General features: G+C 39.0%; 1 protein-coding gene across 1 annotated transcript in view; it reads left to right on the top strand.

Moving 5' to 3' along the window:
- KCNH8 (potassium voltage-gated channel subfamily H member 8) overlaps positions 1-14,862 on the top strand; it is a 348,245-nt gene that overhangs the window by 144,383 nt on the left and 189,000 nt on the right. The window lies entirely within an intron of this gene.

Consider the following 14,862-nt stretch of genomic DNA (forward strand, 5'->3'; position numbering starts at 1 on the left):
AGAACCCAATGGTGCCGGTACCCTAAGCTCAGACATCCAGCCCACCCAGCCTCCATAGCTTTAAGAGAAAAAAAAATTCTGTTGTTTATAGGCCACCCTGTCTTTGTACAGTGCTTTGTTATAGCAGCCAGAACTGACTGAGACACACCCTGTGTTATAACTTTCTCTTTACACATCTATCTCCCCCATGAGATTGTGCACAGTTGAGAGTGGCCTTTCTTTCTGATTCCATATTAATCCTGGTATCTACATGCCTAGAACAGTCCTTGATACTTAAGAAATGTTTAATAGATACTTGCTTACTGGATGAAAATATTTCTCTTGCTGTTTCAAATGAATAACTGTACTTCTCCCATATAGGAATAACCCTGAGACACTGTATGAGTCTGTCTCCTGTGAGCTCATTTTGCCCTTTTGTTTCTAACTCATAGTTCCCTCTTCTTCCAAGTTTCCTCAGGCCTCTGACCCCATCCTTCCCTTTTCTTTCTGTTTCTAGGCAGAAATTGATTCCATTCCAAGGATATTTTTTTTCTTTCTAAATAAATAGCTTGCACAGATAGAGGAAGTGGCATTCTGGAGTTTTCTTCCAGGTTACTAAATCAACATATGTTTGCCCAGGAAGCGACCAGGTTGTCCTTAATTCAGGGTTTCAGGACTGGGGTCTGGAGGTTTATTCATCCACATCCCTCTGCTCTTAAGTCTTTTCTATCACAGCTGCCTCTCGGAGGCTAGGCCAATGCAGGCACAAAGGAGGTAAACAAATAAGGAAGCCAAGAGAGGTGAGTGCCCCCCCAGAGAACCCTGGCAAGAAAAGGCAAGAGAGATGGCTTCATATGTACCATCTTTTTAGATTCCACATATAAGTGATATCGTATGATATTTTCCTTTCTCTGTCTGACTTGCTTCACTCAGTATGACAAAGTCTAGGTCACAGAAGTAGAAAACAAACTTAAGGTTACTGGGGGGAAAAGGGGAGGGGAGGGATAAATTGGGAGATTGGGATTGACACATAACACACTACTATATTTAAAACAGGTAACTAATAAAGACCTACTGTATAGCACAGGGAACTCTATTCAATACTCTGTAATGACCTATATGGGAATAGAACCTAAAAAAGAGTGGATATATGTACATGTATAACTGATTCACTTTGCTGTACAGCAGAAGCTAGCACACCATTGTAAATCAACTATACTCCAATACAAATTTTAAAAAAGGAAAGAAAAGGCAAGGGAAGAGCAGCTGGAGAGGTGGCCACTGAGAATTCAGACAAAGCCAGCAACTTGCACATAACTCAGGAATCCTTGTGCTTGGTGTTGGAGATAATGGGACCCACCCCCCCTGCCACCCCGAATGTGAAAGGGAGAAGTATTTTTGCTCTACCTAGAAGCTCTGGCATGGAAATACCTCTCAAAGCTGAAAGAGTTTTCTAAGAAGCAATCCAGTTGTTGGCCTTTAGCAACTTGGAAGGATGTTCAAGTGAATTCACATTTTCAGATGCATATTTGAGAACAGATATGTAGTAAAAATTGTCTTATTATAGAGAGTGCTTTTTACCATTTCCAACATGGTTGGCTGGAAAAATTATGAGCTTCCTGTGTGAAGACTTGAGTTCGGGTCCTGGTTCAGTCATTGACATTCTGTATGTGACCTTGGCAAAGTCGTTTCACCCTTCAATACTTTATCTTGTCTGTAAGAGGCGAACAGAGATAATACTTATACCTTAAAGCTATCAAGGGGGTCTGATAAAGGAAATAAGTGATAGAAAATATAAAGAACCACATAAATGCTGGCTGTAATAATGAGTCTAGATTTGTATCTGTCTGGCAAAAAAAGCTCTCATCACTTATAATCTATGTGATTTGGGGCAATGAACTTCAACTTCCTGAGCCTCAGTTTTCTCATCTGTAGGATGGTAATAATAAATAGCATCTACTTCATAGGCTTGAATGAAATATTGCTTGTAAAGTGCTGTGCACAGTGCCTGACACATGAGTGCTTAGTAAATGTTAGTGATCACTCTTGCAGCTAGCAATGTTATTATTGTAAAATTGGACTGCATCTTCTAATGATGAACTTTATTCTTTTAACACAAACTTTAGAGCACCTGCCATGTTCAGGCCAGGCACTCTGCTTTGCATGTGGGAGAGTTCAAGAGAAAGAAGACATAGTCTGTGATTTCCTGTACCTTACAGTCTACTGAGAAAGAAAGATGCATCAAATAATCACACGACCTGTTAAGTAACTTGCAGGAAAATTACAGGCTGCTATGGGAGGGAATGACAGAGGGATCAGACCAAATCTGGGGTACGAGGAAGTCTTCATCAAGGAAGTGATGTTTGAGTTGAATTTTGAAGGATAAGTAGAAATTGACTGCATGGAGAACAGAATGAAAGGTTTCTAGGCAAATAGAGCTGTGTGTACAAAGGTCCTGGGAGAGACAGCATCATGTGAGAAAAGGAGAGAAGGCCAGTGTCACTGGAAAACCAGGTGTCAGATGGGGTGGGGAGAGAGACAGGAGTCAGATTGCTGTCAGACTCACGCCATTGCTAGTTAACTAATGGCGGTCAAAGTGTTCTAAGGGAAGTCATATGACTATTGCATTTTTTCAAAGATTATTTTTGCTGCCATGCAGCAGGTAATGCACATATGCGGTGATGGTCCGTCAGCCAAGTGCTGCTCGGAGTGTGATGTGAAGCCCAGTAGTATTGGCATCACCTGGAACTGTGAGAAATGCAAATTATCAGGCCCCACCTGGACCTATTGAATCAGATCTGGAGGTGGGCCCAGCAGTCTGTGCTTTCAGGAGCCCTCCAGGGCATTCTGCTGCACATCAAAGTTTGAGAAACCCTGGCTTAGTCTAGGATGTGGCCAATAAAGAAGTGAGAGTGAATGGATTTAGAACCAATTTCACCAGTTTAGCTACTAGAAGGATTGGGTGATCTCTTTGGTTTGGGAGATGAGAAAGAAGGAAGTGTCAGGACTGTCTCTAAAATGTGTATTTGCTGTAGAAGTCATCTTACCTGCTCTTTTGTGCTTTGTTGGGTGTATATTTAAGATGAGAGGGGAGGAAAGTCTGGGGTGTGAATTTGGGGTTTTCTGTCTTTGCTTTTTTTTAATATTTACTAATCCACAGAGCACTGGTGAGAAGGATCCAAGAAGCATCATTATTAAAAATTACATCAAGTGAAAAAAAAGATCTTACGTCTGGAACATCTCTATTGATGGGCAGTAAAACAAGCTGTAACTGGAGAGCTGATTTCATCTATGATAAGGAGAGCTATTTTTCCTGAAGTCTTGACTTCCTCAGAATTCTTCAATTTGAGTCCACTGAATTATCTTTTGAAACGTTATGTTCCACAATTAAAAAAAAAAAAAAAAGCACTCTGTTTCAGAAATACAGTAGGAGTCAAAGAGCAAAAGAAATCTTGTTAACAGTGCTACTAAGGAAAGATCTATTGAATGGGAAAACATTAAATTCAGGATGTGTTTGGAGGTTAAAAAAAATCCCCTTCTGCCTAAGGTTGTTTTATTGTATAGAATATATATATAATGATTTGGAAAACTACCTGTCTTTCTCGGTGCATAAAAGAGACTGCCAGAGAAGAAATTTCTCACATTTTTTAGCTTCTTTCTCACATTTTTTAGCTTCTTTCTCACATTTTTTAGCTTGCTTTGGCCTGACTTTGTATAGACTTTGACCACAATCTCCATTTCACTCCTTTAGCCTCCTGATTTGCATGTATTTTGCTTTATGATGCAGCTCAGAAAGCCCCAAAGTAGCTTCTATTGATGGAACTGGAAGAAAAGCCTTGTCAGAGATCCTTCTGGCTCATTGACAGTTAAGCCTATTTTTCAGATGAAGGATAACTAAGTATATTCTCATTACCAAAAGAGAAAGGAAATAACTACCCTCTATAAAAGACAGTTGTCTGGATAATCTTCTTTTAGCATGTACCACTATGGCATTCATAATCTGGGTTCTACCTAAACAAAGACTCTACCTGGTTCTTACAATAACAAATAGTACTTCTTATATACTGTCGCAGGATAGAGTCTGTTCAAAGCTTCCAAAGAATCAAGAGTTAACTACTCATATACAGTAATCTGTGGGTTTCTACATAGGGAGTTTGCAAAATGGGACGGTGGGCCATAACTGGGGGGAAGCCTGATTTGCAAAGGACATTTGTGTGTGTGTGTGTGTGTGTGTGTGGTACGCGGGCCTCTCACTGTTGTGGCCTCTCCTGTTGTGGAGCACAGGCTCCGGACGCGCAGGCTCAGCGGCCATGGCTCACAGGCCCCACCGCTCTGCGGCACGTGGGATCTTCCCAGACCCGGGCACGAACTCATGTCCCCTGCATCAGCAGGCAGACTCTCAACCACTGCGCCACCAGGGAAGCCTTACAAAGGACATTTTATTGGAAAACAATCATGCTCATTTTTTATGTGTTGCTTATTACTGTTTTAGCACTACAATAGCAGATTTGAGTAGTTGAGACAGAGGCTATATGAATGGCAAAGCCAAAAATATTTCCCATCTAGTCTGCTGACCTCTGAAGATGGATGTACCAAATCTGTTAGTCTGACCATCAAATTGAAGCCCTCATGGTTTAGGAGAATTCTGAGTTGTCATGTTTTAATTACAGCTATAGGCTCAAAATGTACTTTTCTTGTTATTGGAAGAAAATGCCTATAATCATATGGAAGCTAATAAGAAAATGTTATGCACAGATTTGTTTTTCATAAGATGTCTCTCTTGGGGCAGGTTTGTCAGTATAAGAGCTCCCCTGAGCTTGGTGGATCCAGTGATGCTTGTCTAGGCACCGGGGTTTGGCCTCCAGTTCTGGTGAAGTATCAACTCTATTTTAGGGAAGAAACAGGAAGTTGAGGAAGTGCCTAACTGTTTGCCTCACATGCCTGCCAAGTTTTGACTCAGGGCAATCTGGCGTAGTGTTCGTGAATCTTCACTAAGAGTCGAGTTTGCACAATGGAGGAAATACTCAGTATGTTTGTTGTCTTCATGTTCTTGGAAAGTGCTAAATTGACACGTAAAACTGCAATCGTATATTTATACACTGGAGAATTGTCAGGAGATCCTTAACCATCTCTTTTTAATTCCTATTTCCTTGTTTCCAAATTCTCATCGCAAAATTTCTGCTTTCTCCCAGAGGACATATTTTCCATCCTTTTACCTTACTTGCCCAAGCTTTTAAACACAGTTTCTAATTCTGTACCTAACTGCTTAAAAATAACTTGATTAATGCGGAGTTTGTTACATGTCCTGGCTTATTTTATCAATAACATCTATAAGTACGTTTTCCTTTTAAGATATCAAAACTAGATTATTTACTCATGTGATAATTATTTCTTTGGTGGGTTTTTTTTTTTTTAATGTTTGGAGAAATGCCCTGTGTTTCAGCACAAAGCTCACAAAACTGAGAATCATATGACTTGAGGTCTAATCCCTCCCATTTCAACAATTAACGTTCAGCGTTTTGCACTCTTTACTGAGCCACTCTGAACTCAATATCTTCATCTCTACAATAAAGAGTTCCTTGTCATCATCTTTAAAGAGCTTTTCTAACTCCAGCAATCTGAAGAGACTTTGTATGTTACAACTTAATACTCAATTAGATGTTTAAGGAAGTGCTGAATAATTCTCCTGTTTTCTTAAATTAAAAAAATATGAAATGTTTCATACATACACAAAATACATAGATTTTTATAACAAATGCCCACCCTATACCCACCTAGCTTTAACAAATATTGACACTGAGCCATAGTTATGCCTGATTTTTTTTAATGGTTAAAAAATTAAAGCGTTACACATTCAGGTAAACTCCTTACTTTATATGATTAGTCAAAAAGTATAAAATACTTTTGCATGTATTGACCTCTTCAAAGCTCTTAGCCATGAGAAGTAGAAATATATCCAGTATACAGATGTGGTACAAACAGGTGGCAAAATTGTATCTGAGGATACCCAGCAAATAAATGAAGAATTCAGGACTCAACCATATGTAATGTCATCTAATCCCTGGATTTTGACTGCCCTTTTCTAAATATATCATTTTTGTAATTAGGGTTCTTTGTAAGCAATATAAATGGATTCTGGTTATCTGAAGCAAAAATATTAATTTATTGAAAACATATGTTGTAACTTACGGAACCAAATAAAGGGATGAGCAACCAGTCTTTGAAAAAGGCAAGAAGCAGTAGTGTTCATGAGGCCTAGGTAGCAGGAATAACTGGCAAGGTTTTTCTGGCCTTCATTGTTGAATGAATCTGCTTCCTTCATTTTTAATCTTGGATCCCTCTGGTCAAGATTTAAATTACCAGGAGAGAAAGAATGATTGGTCAGCATGGATGATTTGCCTATCCTTCCAGTGAGGGCTTGTCTGAGCACCAGGTTAGGTAGTTCTACCAAGGCTGCACACAGAGAGGAGTTTTCATCTCCAGTGGAACATGGAGGTGCAGTGACACGAGGAAGGGGCAAGGATGCTAGTCTGCCAAACATATGAGATATCTACTATACTAATTGTAGCAACCATGAGAATGTGCATCTCGTTATCTCTGATTGCAGGAGAGTATGTCTGATGACCCCAGCTACTGTCCTCTGAAACACATCATTGTGTTGGCACAGGCCAGACTTTCCAGGGGCTGCTACCAGCCAGTGATGGAGTGAAGCAGGGCTGCTAAGACAGGTCTGGTCCTAGGAGATGTGGTGATGCTCTGATGATTGGCTTGGCTAGATGACTCCTTGATGGCCTTAGCAAACTTTCCTTAGAACTGCACTGAGGTCTAAGACACTGTCACCCAATTTTTCTTCCTTTCTTTCTCCTTTGCTTGACCTCAGATCTGCATCATGATCTACTCATCATTTGCTTCTAAGAGGACCAGCAATAACACACAAATCATTTATTAATATCCAAAAGCAATACTAAGTAGCACTTAAGAATATCATGCTACAGCCCTATACTGCCGTTTCCTACATTCTGTATGCCTTTACCCTGTTCTACTTTTTCTTTCTGCTGTAGCATTTAAAACCCTCTAATAAACTATACAGTTATTTATAATTTATTGTTTTTCTCTCCGAAGTAGAATGTAAGTTCTCTCAGGGTATAGGACAGAGATCTGTTCTGTTTTGTTCACTGATTTGTATCCAAACACTTAAAACATTTCCCAGCCATAGCAGGCACTCAGTAAAAAAATTGTTGAATGAATGAATAACTTTATGTCCATTTGCTTGCAATGTAATCTCCAAATATTTTCCTTTGGGTCCTAAACTAAGTAGTTCCACAGTCCCAGACCCCCTTAACTATGCTGTGTTTATGTCGGCATTATGCTTTTTGGTGCCAGCAATTATTCTCGTTGCCCTACAAAGACCATAGATTTCTCCCACTAAAGCCTTGTGCAATTAGAGAGGGTTAACTTGATCTTCCAATTCTCATTTAAACCAAATTCTTTTTCACTGAACAACTGCCAAGTTTGAAGAAGTTTTAAATTGCTTTGCTTAAAGTCAAGTATCAAGGGAGTGAGTTTGTTTCAGCGCCTTGTTCTCAGAAAGAAGTGGCTTACAAGTAGCAATCATGGAGCCAAGCCTGTCGGATTAGACATTTATCTGCTCACTAACAATGGTTCAGCACATCTGTCCTTTCCCCTAGAGCATCACTGAAGAGAGAGCCATGGCTCAGCGTTGATTTGGGCTCAGTTCTCTTTGTTATTTCCAGTCTTAGATGAGCACAGGGGATGTTGCTCTGCATCCTACCTAGAGCTACTATGGCACAGAGATCACCGTTCTAGGAAAGAGGCAGAAACATCCTGGGAGAAGGGGTCAAGCAAAGGTTTTGTGACTAAGGTCAGAATATGGTGCTACATGCCTTAATGACTTTGGTAACTATGCCTGAAGTCTGTGATAATGAAACTTTTATGACTGCATCCTCGTTTCAAGGAGGGGATTAAAAGTGGCACCAGTGGTGGTTTTCAGACCCCATTTTCTCACTGGCTACTTGAAGCAAATTTAAGAATTAGAGCCATGTGTACCTAAATGAGAGATATATTCCAGTGTAGAACTAAAGTAGCTGAATCTTGTTTCAAATAGAGGTTCTACTCTTCTTTGGGGGTTGAGAGGGAAATTTGTTGATTTCAAAATAAAAGGCTTTATTTCACTTTTATCTCTTATGACATTTTATAAAGAATATGTATCCTGATGTTCTATAGCATGGATAGAAAGATTAAATGAAAAAGAAATCCAGTTTCTAAAACATTGTTCACAGAATACGATCATTCCCAGAAGATTATAATAAGGCAACATTGGAAATCAAACTCAGATTCGTGTTTAAATCCTGCCCTTTGACACTCATTAGCTGTGTGACCCTGAAGAAAATACTACACATCTCAATTTCCACATGAGTAAAATGTGCTTCAGTTTCTGCTACTGTTGGTCAAGGTGATCAATGAGAAGTTTAGATGGAATACATACAAAGCTTGTGACTCAGTGTCTAGCATATAATAGAAGCTTAATAAATGACAGCTATCCCTAGGTCCTTGCTGTGTGTATTACATTGTCAGGAATCCCTTATCTGTTTCTCATTGGACCATATGCAGTTATCTGGGGTCTTCCTCTAAACCTATCCCAGATGAATTTGTGGCTACCCATATGTGAAAAATTCTTTCAGTTATAGGTAAGAATTTTCTATGTTTAATCATCAGAAGCTTTTTGGTTTTCTTAAAGCAAGTAATAACTCTATTGGTCAAAACTACAGTAAATGATTTGTTGAGCAAGCATGTTGGAATTATTGACTAAAGCACATCTTGGAGATATTTTTTGGATCTCAAGTTCCCAAGCTCCTCTCCTTCCAAATTATTAGAGATTTCTGAGAGATGCCAATATATACTCCTGGGAGAGGAATAAAGTACTTTCATTTAAGGAGAAAGGAAACTTGGAACAAAATGGAAAGAGGAAGAAAAAACAAACTGTGCACATTCAATTCAGCTAAGCATCAGTTGATTTGTATCTATGCCTCCTTTCTTCCTTTCATTTTTCCTTTTCTTTCTTTCCCTCTTTTTTTTTTTTTTTTTTTTAGTTACCCTAACTTAACATGGAACTTTTCTTAGAGTTTGAAATGGAATATCTGTGAGAATTTAAATCATAGAGAATACGCACAAAGTGATCTCCCTAGAAATATGACCTCACCACTCTTATCACCCAGTCCTGGACTCCTTTCATTTCTTATTCCAAATCTCTAGAGTTGCCAGAATCCCACTAAAAATTCCGTCATGCTTATTCTAGCAAAACTGAAAGCAGGGATATGAGAAAAGGAAAAAAGAAGAAACTTTAATCCTACAATCCACCACTATGAATATTTTGTGTGTATTCTCCCAGTCTATTTTTTTTTTCTATAAAGAAACAAATTTAAAACACATTGTTTTCTGAGAGCCTCATTTTTCATCAAACATTGAAATGAGAGGTGTCTTTAGCCACTGCCCGCTCAGGGAGGTCTCCAGCTGGCTCACTTCATGTCCCACCAACCCGACTGTACCCTCCACTGCTGCACAAGACGTCGGGGCCCCAGTGCATTAGGATCCTGGGGTATTTGGAGGAGGGTGTCCACCCAAGGCAAATTCACTGGGAACTGAGCACAGATCTGAAACACGTATAGGCTGCACTATAGATGGATGGTCCTTGGAAGAAGTGTTCCTTGTAGATAAAGTGAAGCCTTTACCTGCTATTTCACCAAAGAATCCTTGCTTTCATCACTTAGAACAGTACAAACACCAGGAAGTGCTGGGGAGGCTGCTGTAGGGCTTATCTCCCACGCAGCTCTGGGTGCTTCCTGGGACTTCCCCCTCCTTTTTAATCTGATCCTTATTTTCGATCACCTCTTCACATGACCCATACCCTTCCTGTTTACCTTTCTAGTTACATGAAAATAGACTTTCCATATTGATAAAGAGTCTCTGGAATGCTATGTTAATTTTTTAAGCAAGCTGTGAAAAGCCATTGGGTATTTTTAATCAGAACACTCTATTTACACAGATTCTTGGAAACAGCATGGGGAGAAAACTAAAGGTAGGGAGAACACTTTTGAAGAGTGGGTGAAAGATGGTTAGGACCAGAACAAGGCAGAAACAACTGTGATAAGGGAGAGGGGCAACTACAGCTCTGCACAGACTCGCTTGAGATGCTCATCAATGTCCTGCGCTTTCTGCTACAGATACAAGGGTCCCGTCATGCAGCCACCATTAACAGTGCCTTGTTTACACACCTGCAGCCCTTTGGCCACACCCTTCCCAATATTATATCCCCTGGACTAATTTCTAAAAATTGTCAAGCCTGTCATCACACCATGAGTACGTAGCACTGAGACAATAACTATAGAGAACAAGATCAGATTTACTGTGAAATATGAAGAGCGCCTGAAAATGTTTAGGTCACATGATACTGATGCTGTTAACACTCAGGATATTATATTTTTGTAGCCATAATTTCAAAAACTAAAGGTCACACATATTTACCATTAAAAATCCAATCAAAATCCTGCTTGATATGAGGGACATGTTAAGGGTCCCCATCCCACTTTCTGCTGTTATGTTAAATTGGGAAACACAACCTGTGTCCCATCATGGCAACACAACCAGTCACTAAAGAGAAGGGAACGACTCACAACTCAAAATTCTTTATATCTCTACCTCCTTGTATTAAGTTATTAAACCATGAACTCATACTAGAAACCTTTTCATTAGTGTTCACTTATTGCAAAATATAATCTTTTAGAGGTATATGGAAAGCGTATGTCTTCTTTCCATTGTAAATATTAGCAAGTCAAATTCTCTTGCACCCTTGTTTCCCAATGAAGGAAAAGAAAGTACCAAAAATGGAGACATGGGACATTCCACCAGGTTTAAACTCTGCGTAATTATTTACACGATTCCAAAAATACAGTTTACCATATAGGGTATAAACCCTGTTTTCGCCCATGAATTTTATTTATCCATGGAAATTAAAGGTGTTACTAGCTTAAATCTTGACAGAAACTCATCTGTTTTAGCGTTCACCAACCCACACGGTAACTACGGCTGCTATATACAGAAGGAGTTAACATTGACACACAAGTTCTGCCCTCTAACCCTACTTTTAAGAATCCTTCCCGTCTCTGGATTGAAAGCTGAGGGATTTTCTCCCTCCCTCCTTAACGCTGAGAGATTTATTGTACCAGGCCTGGGGCGCTGTTGACTGAAAGACATTGCATGATCATCACTGTACCCATGGGTAAGAGAGGAAGCAGCAGACCCTGGGGCATTGCTTTGAGTTATTACAGTGTGCAGGGTTGAAGGTTTTGTCAGAGAGCCAGGGTGGAGAGGTTGAGGACAGCAGGGAAGGGAAGGCTAAGAGAGCAAAGTAAGTGTGAAGGGTGTTGCTTTGAGCCTGATTGGTAGGTTTTAGCATCGATCCTCTTTTTCTGGAAGAAGAAGCAAGTGGCTTATGCTTTGCTTTCTAACTTTAGAGGTACCCAAAGCCATATTTGTAAGGAAGTTGGTGTGGATAAATATGAAGGAGCAGTTGAAGGAAGAAAGGAAGAGGGATAAAAGGAGGGAGGGAGAAAGAAAGGAAGGAAAGGAGGAAGGAAGGGAGGAAGGAAGGAAGGAAAGAAGGAAGGGAGGAAGGAAGGGAGGAAAGGAAGAAGGAAGGAAGAAAAGGAGGAAAGAGGAAGGAAGGGAGGGAGGAAAGGAAGGAAAGAAGGAAAGAGGAAGGAAGGAAGAGAGGGAGGGAGGAAGGAAGGGAGGGAGGGAGGAAGGAAAAAAATAGGCCTATATGTCTCTTACACTGTTTCCCTGATTCACTTTTTTGTCATGTATGTAATGGGGAGGTTGACATTAGCTTAGCTCATGACAACTCATTACAAAATTTGAATTTAGAAGGACCCATATTAATGAAGTTTCTAATGACTTTATACAATGTCAAAGATCACATCTCATTATAACTTGAAAGACAAATTTCAAAGTGATTTTTCAACTCTCCCAGAGCATGCTATGACATGACGCCCGTGCATCATGGCTGATTAGAGAATATTGCCATGTTGGCAGCTGTTTCCTTGGCTTTCACCTCATTTTGTGCTTTTGTGTTTCTTTAAAATACACTGGCACGTCTGTGAGGAGACTCTGTGGAGACAATAATGATGCTTGTCTGAGTGCATAGATTGAATGATTTTCTGGAAAAATAATAGTCTCTGTTCTGATTTGGGTGATGTTCCTGCAAGGAAATTGACAGATAGATGATTTAAAGTGTGAACCAAAATATTAGATTCATGCCATTCTCCAAGTCCCCACGATTTCTGTCTCTAGGGTGTGATTGATAGCTTGGCCTGGTGGTTCTTTTTGTTCCTACCGTAGCTACAGCATTAGGGAAAAAGGCTCCCAAGTTGAAATGGTAATCATAGACAAAAATTGGAAGTAAGGGCCATTCTGGGATGAGGGGGATAGCAGTGTTTGGCCAGGGATATGGCTCATTTTTAAGGTTTCTTCATTAATCATAGACAATAACGTTGACTTATCAGTTCATGTTTATTGGGGTTACTGTATCTACCCTGGACAGGAGGATGTGAGAACATTACAGTCGAGGAAATCTCATTGCAGAAATGTTAACTGACTTCCCATGGTGATGTGGCTGATTGATGTTGGAGCCCTGGTGATAAGCCATAGATTATAGGTTTTCTGGAGCCTGGTGATAGGGTATTGAGATGGGATTTCTGTGGCATAGATATTTGGGAAGATGAATGAAAGGAAACCATGTGTCTGAGTCAAAAGAACAAGAAGGAAATCATACCACTAAACAGTTAGGAGGATGTGGGGGAACAGGTACATATTCAAGGCATACTTTATAAGTAGCAGCACATTACACATACGTTTATCCCATGTGTACTTAACCACACATTTTCAACAAAAATACCCCAGCAGCTCTAGTAAAATATGATTTTTATGTCAGATGGACGCTAAATACAAATCAGCTGCTCGTCTGGTGCTCAATTGAAGAAAAATGAGAGATTCCAAGGCTGGATGGATATATTGCTGTGTTGGAAAGTGTGAGATCTAACACAGTATATACAAAGCAAGTTAAAACATCAAAGATATTTCTGACTCTGTGATTTTTGTCGTATAGCCAGCTTTGAAATCAATTCCCAAATAATATGGAAATTCAGATTTTTTCCCATCAAAGTAAAAGTGTAGGAAAATTATGTGTGAATAGATCAACAGTTTTGTTTTTAAGCAATAACTTTTTCACCAACTTCACATGTTTCTGCCCAGGAATGCTTTTCAGTAGAAAATCTAGTACTGGAATTTTAATATATTTTTTAATGTGTATTTTGAAATATATAAAAACTTCTCAAAATATAAGCCTTACGTTTGAACTTGAGTCTGTTAATGATATTTCTCATGGTTCTTTTGCTCAAAGAATAGAATTGAACTTGAATATCACTTTTAAAATTAATGTTTATTGGAGTATAGTCGATTTACAATGTTGTGTTCGTTTCTGCTGTACAGCAAAGTGATTCAGTTTTACATGTACATATATCCACTTTTTTTAGATTTTTTTCCCATATAGGTCATTACAGAGTATTGAGTAGAGTTCCCTGTGCTATACAGTAGGTCTTTATTTGTTATTTATTTTATGTATAGTAGTGTGTATATGTCAATCTCAATCTCCCAATTTATCTCTCCCCCTCTTTACCCCTTGATAACCATAAGTTCATTTTCTACATCTGTGGCTCCTTCTGTTTTGTAAATAAGTTCATTTGTACCATTTTTTTTAGATTCCCCATATCAGTAATATCATATGATATTTGTCTTTCTCTGTCTGGCTTACTTCACTCAGTATGACAATCTCTAGGTCCATCCATGTCACTGCAAATGGCATTATTTCATTCTTTTTTACAAGTCTGAGTATCACTTGTAAGAATATGCTCTTGAAATAAAACATATACCCTGAAAAATACACACGAGTACAGAGTTTGATGACTTTCAAAACCTGAATACTCCTATGCAACCAACATAAAGGTCATGAAAGATATGGACCAGCATCTCAGAACACCCTGTCCCGTGTCCCCTCCTAATCACAATCTCCCAAAGGTAACCACTAACCTGACCTCTTAAACCCTAGATTTGTTTTGGCTATGTTTGTACTTCATTTAAATGGATTCTACTCCTCTGTGTCTGGCTATTTTTGCTCAACATTATGTTAGTGATATTCATCCATTGTCCTGTCGATTATTATATATCACTCATTCACATTACCATATAATGTATTGTGATAATATATCTTGAGACTGCCAAACAGTTTTTAAATTATATGTACTAACTGGCAACGAGTCAGTAATGTAGGAGGGTTCAAATGACTTTGCATCATCCTTCCCAAAACTTGGTATTTTCCGTCTTTTTTTCTTTTAGCCATTCTGGTGCACAAGCATTGATTTTTAAATTGGCTAAATAAACCTTTAGCAAACTCATATCAAATAAAAGTCTTTATTTAGGAATCAGTGTGTGCTTTGGGCTGGAAGGGACAGGATTTCATCAAGTGGAATGCTTCAACATCAATACATTCAAAGAAGAAATACAAATTTGAATGACATAAGCAGAAAGGTCTCAGCACAGACTAGTGGTTTTGTTTAAAATACTCCCTTATTTTCAGAGAAAGCACTTCATTTGGGAATGAAGAGATATGCATTAGAGGCTAGATATTAATGGAGTCTGAAAACTGACATTTTTAAGATTTTGGGGGAGACTCGTGGGATAGAAGAAAACAGTAAGGACTTTATTAACTATACCACAGATGATGTGATTTTCATAGAAAAAACACAAGAC

Source organism: Mesoplodon densirostris, chromosome 5 (assembly GCF_025265405.1).
Source record: "Mesoplodon densirostris isolate mMesDen1 chromosome 5, mMesDen1 primary haplotype, whole genome shotgun sequence".
Lineage (NCBI taxonomy): Eukaryota > Metazoa > Chordata > Mammalia > Artiodactyla > Ziphiidae > Mesoplodon > Mesoplodon densirostris.